The sequence below is a fragment of the Schistocerca serialis genome, chromosome 2 (assembly GCF_023864345.2).
Source record: "Schistocerca serialis cubense isolate TAMUIC-IGC-003099 chromosome 2, iqSchSeri2.2, whole genome shotgun sequence".
NCBI lineage: Eukaryota > Metazoa > Arthropoda > Insecta > Orthoptera > Acrididae > Schistocerca > Schistocerca serialis.
This window is the reverse complement of record NC_064639.1, coordinates 915,833,123-915,840,751: the sequence shown is the minus strand read 5'-3', so window position 1 is coordinate 915,840,751 and position 7,629 is coordinate 915,833,123.

Here is a 7,629-nt window from a genome sequence, read left to right as displayed (position 1 = left end):
AAGAAACACCCACAGCAACAAACGAGTGGTTCACTCTTATCTAAAACAACAAAGCAGTCCACAGAATAGGCAACATACTCAAAAAAACAAGGGCTAAAAACAGTCTACAGGACAAACAACTCAACACAGAGGATACTAGGGACAACCAACGCAAGCACAGACAAACACAACACATCTGTTATTTACCAACTAACGTGTCAAGGCTGCAAATCAGTTTATATAGGACAGACAAGCAGAAACTTTAATATCAGATACACAGGAGAGCATTAAAAAGTAACAGATGTCACTCCACATTTGCTGAACACCTTATGGACAATAGGTAACGGCCTTGCCGCAATGGATACACCGGTTCCCGTGAGATCACCGAAGTTAAGCGCTGTCGGGCGTGGCCGGCACTTGGATGGGTGACCATCCGGGCCGCCATCAGTGGTTATGTAGGATTTGCAGCAGAGACAGGAAGATAGTGGAACAGGAGGGGAAAATTGCTGCCCTTCAGGCTGAGCTAGATCAGGCTAGGGAAGATCTGGACAGGTTAAGGAGGGAGAAGGGCAAAGAGAGGTGGGAAGTGGCAACAGGTAGCAGAAGGAACAGGCCTAGAACTAAGTCTGACAGTTTTGTGGTGAATGTCAAAAATAAGTTTGAACTGTTGCTTCAGTTAGAAACTGACGAGCCTCAAGCAGAGGTAGGTGTAGACAGGACACAACAAACTTTCAATAGGAAATTGAAAAAGAATGTAGGAAAGTCATCGAAAAGGAAGAAAGTTTTGTTGTTAGGCAGTTCTCATGCCAGAGGTGTAGGCCAACTTCTGCAGGAGGAATTACGACCAGAATACCAGGTCACAAATTTTTTCAAACCAAGTGCTAGTCTGGATCAGGTGACAGAGGATTTAGGTTCACTCTGTAAAGGATTTACCAGGGAAGACACCGTGGTTATTGTGGGAGGGCCAGGGAACAGCATCGACAGAGATCCTGGGTACAGTATAGAGTGTGACCTGGTAAAGATTGCGTCAGCATCGAGACACACCAATGTTGAATTTGTATCTGTCCTGAGACGCCATGACCGGCCTCATTTGAACTCTTCTGTTGGGAGAGTTAATTTGGAGTTGGAACGGCTGCTTGGGTCGGGTGCGGGGGCTCATATTGGTGTGGTTCCTGTTGATTATCTCAGTAGGTGGGACTATACCAGGCACGGCCTACATCTCAACAGGAAAGGGAAGGGGAAACTGGCTGGGGTAATAACAGGAAATTTAAGGGGGGGGAGGCACTGCCATGAATGGTAAAATACCAGTGGTTACAGGTGTTGGAGCAGCACCTTTTTTAGGATAGGTAAGACAGAAAGATGTCAAGTTCTACGAGAGGTCAGGATTGAAACAAATCTTCAGTTAAGGAAAGAAATTAAACAGCACAATTCTAGCACATTGGATCACCAATCACAGCTATCAATTATAAATTTTCACCAATCACCAGAAATTTTATCTCCACCAAGTTGTATCTCAGTCCTAGGTAATTGCATTGATGAATTAAAGTCACCCAACCCAGTTGACATAATCTGCCTCTCTGAACACCATGTGACCACTGGTATAGGAACTAGGCCTAAGCACAATGAGAAACTCAGATAGGAGAGTACTGCAAATGTTAGAATAAGGAAAGGTTCTCATAAAAGTATAATTAAAAATAATGTAAGTATATTTCATCAAAATATTGGGAGTTTAAAGAATAAAGTAGATGAGCTTCTGGTTTGTTTAGAAGATTTAGAAGCTGAGAATGAAATAGATATACTATGCCTGTCTGAGCATCACATTGTTACTGATATGGATAAGGTAAATGTAAGTGGTTGTAAGCTCTCTGCACATGTAATGAGAGAAAATATGGAGAAAGGAGGAGTTGCCATATATGTCAAAAGTTATCATTGTGCAAAAAGTATAGAAACAAAAAAGTTTTGTGTAGAGAAACATATAGAAGCATGTGCCTGTGAGCTTAAATTAAATAAAGGCACATTTATAATTGTAACTGTATATAGGTCCCCATCAGGAAATTTTCATCTATTTCTGAAAAATTTGGACTCTTGTTGTGCTATCTGTCAGACAGGGGGAAGCAAATTATTATTTGTGGGGACTTCAATGTAGATTCTCTGAAAGAGGGTAATAGGAAAAATGACCTTGAAGTATTACTCGGTTCTTTCAATTTGACACCCGTTATTGATTTTCCTACTCGGGTGGTAAAGGATAGCAGCTCACTGATAGATAACTTCTTTATAGACCAAGATAAGTTTAACCAGATAAATGCTCAGCCTGTTGAGAGTGGTCTTTCTGATCATGGTGCACAGCTAGTTACAATATATGACATGCCTCCATTCAGCAATACTAAACAGTCCTCCAAAGTAGTACATTCAGTCAACGATTTAACAATTGCAAATTTCAGGGAAAGCCTACAGCAGTTAGACTGGGATGAGGTGTACCGTGAACCTGATGCCAATTTAAAATATAATTTATTTCATGACATTTTTGTAAATGCCTTTGAAAACTGCTTCCCCAAGAAAATAGTTAAATATACTCGTAAGAAACCTTGCAACAAACCATGGCTTACTAAGGGTATAAAAATATCTTGTAACCGGAAAAGGGAAATGTATCTGACAGCAAGAAAGAGTAGTGACCGAGAAACTATCAAAAATTATAAAAACTACTGTGTTATATTAAGAAAAGTTATTAAAAAATCCAGGAGTATGTGTATCATGTCTGAAATCAGCAACTCTGATAATAAAATTAAAACAATTTGGAATATTATTAAAAGAGAAACAGGTCAACCAAGAGCACAGGAAGACAGTATTACCATCAAATTGAATGAAAACTTTACGAACAAAAAGTCAGAAGTTGAAAATATTTTTAATAATCATTTTCTAAATGTTGTGGATATAGTAGGATCCAGGTGTTCATTAGAAGATGCTAGGCTGTTAATGGAAGAGGCCATACCTATGCAATTTGATACAATTGAAATCTCACCCACTTCTCCCTCTGAAATTAGGAAAATAATAAACTTGCTTAAAAGCAAAAACTCACATGAAATTGATGGCATTTCCAGCAAAATACTAAAAGTTTGTTCTCAACAGATAAGTAAGATTCTCAGCCACCTGTGTAATAGCTCTCTGGAACAGGGCATTTTCCCTGATAGACTGAAATATGCTATTGTTATACCTTTGCATAAAAAGGGGGATGGATCTGATGTCAACAATTACCGTCCAATCTCCCTTCTAACAGCTTTATCCAAAATTTTTGAGAAAGTAATGTATTCAAGAGTAGCTTCACATATCTGTAAAAATGAAATACTAACAAAATGTCAGTTTGGTTTCCAGAAAGGTTTTTCAACAGAAAATGCCATATATGCTTTCACCAGTCAAATTTTGAATGATCTGAATAACCGAATACCACCCATTGGGATTTTTTGTGATCTCTCAAAGGCTTTTGATTGTGTAAATCATGAAATTCTGCTAGACAAGCTCAAGTATTGTGGCATGAGTGGGACAGTGCACAAATGGTTTAATTCGTACCTAACTGGAAGAGTGCAGAAAGTTGAAATAAGTAGTTCTCGTAACACGCAAATATCAGCACATTCCTCAAACTGGGGAACTATCAAGAATGGGGTTCCACAAGGGTCAGTCTTGGGTCCTTTGTTGTTCTTATTATATATTAATGACTTGCCATTCTATATTCATGAAGAGGCAAAGTTAGTTCTCTTTGCTGATGATACAAGTATAGTAATCACACCTGAGAAACAAGAATTAACTGATGAAATTGTCAATACTGTCTTTCAGAAAATTACTAAGTGGTTCCTTGTAAACAGACTCTCACTGAATTTTGATAAGACACAGTACATACAGTTCCGTACAGTGAATGGTATGATGCCATTAATAAACATAGACCTTAATCAGAAGCATATAGCTAAGGTAGAATATTCCAAATTTTTAGGTATGTCCATTGATGAGAGATTAAATTGGAAGAAACACATTGATGATCTGCTGAAACGTTTGAGTTCAGCTACTTATGCAATAAGGGTCATTGCAAATTTTGGTGATAAACATCTTAGTAAATTAGCTTACTACGCCTATTTTCACTCATTGCTTTCATATGGCATCATATTTTGGGGTAATTCATCACTGAGGAATAAAGTATTTATTGCACAAAAGCGTGTAATCAGAATAAAAGCTGGAGTCCACCCAAGATCATCCTGCAGACATTTATTTAAGGATCTAGGGATATTCACAGTAGCTTCTCAGTATATATACTCTCTTATGAAATTTGTTATTAACAACCAAACCCAATTCAAAAGTAATAGCAGTGTGCATAACTACAATACTAGGAGAAAGGACAATCTTCACTATTCAAGATTAAATCTAACTTTGGCACAGAAAGGGGTGAATTATACTGGCACTAAAATCTTTGGTCACTTACCAAATAGTGTCAAAAGTCTGACAGATAACCAACAAGTATTTAAGAAGAAATTAAAAGAATTTCTGAATGACAACTACTTCTACTCCATAGAGGAATTTTTAGATATAAATTAAGAAAAAAAAATTTAAAAAAATAAAAATAAAAATAAAAAATAAAGAAAAACAAAAAACACAAAAAAATAAAGTTGTTATATTAAGTTAAGTATGTTGTTAAATTAACCTAATTATGTCATGTATTGGAAAATTCGACTCGTTCCACATCATTACGAAATATCGTATTCATGATCCATGGAACTAGTATTAATCTAATCTAATCTAATCTAATCTGTTGCCGTTTTTAGGGTGCACTCAGGCTCGTGATGCCAATCGAGCTACTCGACCGAACAGTAGTGGCTCCGGTCAAAGAAAACCATCATACCGACCGGGAGAGTGGTGTGCTGACCACACGCCCCTCCTATCCGCATCCTAAACTGAGAATGGCACGGCGGTCGGATGGTCCCGATGGGCCACTTGTGGCCTGAAGACAGAGTGCTTTTTTTCTATGGACAATAACCATATCCCAACAGACATAAACACTGATTTGAAAATTCTCAGATGCAGCAACAGCCCGCCCCCCACACAAAAACTAATAATTGAAGAAAATTATCAAATACAAAAAGCCATAGTTGAAGGAAAGGAAGTAATAAATGAATACACGGCTCTCTGCAATGGAACTCTGTTCTCTTCCCTCAAAGAATTAGTAGATAATACCAACCTATAGAACCCCCCCCCCCCCCCCCCACCAAACACACACACACACACATACTCTCTCTCTCTCTCTCTCTCTCTCTCTCTCTCATCAGAGATTCAAAACTACCGGCAATGACCTCTTCAACTTTTCCACTGTCCGCTATCTTGTTATCAAATGGCTCTGAGCACTATGCGACCTAACTTCTGAGGTCATCAGTCGCCTAGAACTTAGAACTAATTAAACCTAACTAACCTAAGGACATCACACACATCCATGCCTGAGGCAGGATTCGAACCTGCGACCGTAGCGGTCGCTCGGTTCCAGACTGTAGCGCCTCGAACCGCACGGCCACTCCGGCCGGCTCTTGTTATCACAGCTGTGACACAGTGGCAGTGACAACTGAAAACACTGAACTTGACAATGAAGAAGAAAACGAAAAAAGAAACTGTAAGTGAAACATGATGTAAATAGATACACATACACAAAACCTTTCACATAAATTATTAATCCCAGGCATAGCCACAACTGTTGAGATATTGTAATTTCTGCGTAAACGTTTTGCCTACATCGAGTTGTTTGTAGTTGCAGGTGACAAACTGTAAAAAAAAACAGCACTATAAAAACGCAATACGACAAACTGTAAAGAAAAACAGACACTATAAGAACGTAATACAACAGGAAAACCACACCATGTGGTAAGAAGGTATGAATACACAATTTTATGTGCTCCTCAAAAAACTGTAATTACGATTTAGAAACTAATATTTGTATGTATTTAAACAGTAAAGAACATTCATTACGTTTAACAGCCATAATAATAAAAAACACTGATGCTGCAACTGCAGTGTAACACGTCTGTGACAAAAAACAAAATTGTGTTTTGCTAAAGGTGGACCCCACTCAAACACATATGTCACATGATACCGGTATGTCAGCGTGTCTATAAGGCCAACGCGAGGCAGTTGATGGAACGAGCGGTTACAGTGAACCGTGTTGGTGCTCTTCATTACAAGGTGGTCTGGAGACAACATTTGGATGATTTCATATGGGAAAGGACTGTTGGGTAACTGGAAGAAGAACGAAGTGTGACGACTGTAGTCCAGGAGTTCGGTATTGCGCGCAGCATTGTGTCACGTGCATGAGGAGCGATCCAAAACACAGGCACAGCTGCCCAAAGAGGAGGAGGTGTACGATCGTGGTACCACGAAAAACCGAGGAGCCGCCAGCAGAAGCCCTAGGAGGCAAAAAATTCTGAAGATGGCTTCAACATAAGCAGAAACCGGTAGATAAACAAATATTATTGCGATCTCGACTGTTGGTTTTAACCTAAATAGGAGAAGAGGTGGTCAGCATTAATGTGCTGCTTCCTGGACTCGGTAGGCGCGTCGGCCCCGCATCGAATCCGCCCGGCGGATTAACGACGAGGGCCAGTTTGCCGGCCAGCCTGGATGTGGTTTTTAGGTGGTTTTCCACATCCCGCTAGGTGAATACCGGGCTGGTCCCCAAGTTCCGCCTCAGTTACACGACTCACAGACATTTGAAAACGTTGGCACTATTTCATGGCTTACACTGGACACAGACAGCTGGGGTACACTGATTCCGTCCCGGAGGGTTCGGGGTGGTGACAGGAAGGGCATCCGGCCACCCTCTGCCATTAACACTGCCAAATCCGTCATAACATTGCCGACCCCGCGTTGGAGCGGGACAAAGGCCCCGAGAAAGAAAGAAAGAAAGAAAGGAGAAGAGATTCTCAACCACTGTCACTACAGCAACAGATGGGGCTCTGTTGTGAAAACGGTGAGAAGGGACTCATGTGACACAGTATGTGCAAGTGAACGATAAAGGGAAAAAACAAAAAAGTCCAAAAACTGAATTTTTTCAGGAGAAGTACAATAAACTTCCAAGCGCTTAAACGCAGTTACATTTTTAAACTTTTGTTCAACAGTATTTTTAAATTTTATGTGAATTCTTGCTTGCTTATCCCAGAAATGATAAAAGCGTTAAGTTTTTATTTTATTGCCACAATAAATGAAATAATGTATGGACTTTGTTGGTTTTCCCCCTGCAGTTTCCAATAAACAAATCGGAACTTCTTGTAACACTATTTGAGAGCACATGGTTTTGTGTTGACAGTGAATTTTATTTCAGTCTATAAAGACTTTGACCTATTATAATCAAAGTTCAGAAAATAAACCAAGTTCAGGAACCACGTGTAATAAAATGGCATTCCCTTTAAAATCGGATCCATTATCGGAGATATCTTATTGTTCAGATGCCAGTCTGAGCTGATGGACAGCAAGAAGTTGTTTGTAATTCTCCCTGGACCTCTCATCCTCACAGACCATAACCTACAAGTCTTTGCACCTGTCTTTGGGCAAAAGAATAGGCGCCTGGTAGGGATGTTCAGGTTCCTGAAGATACATGAGACATCGTTGTTTCGCCTGCTTCTTCCGTTG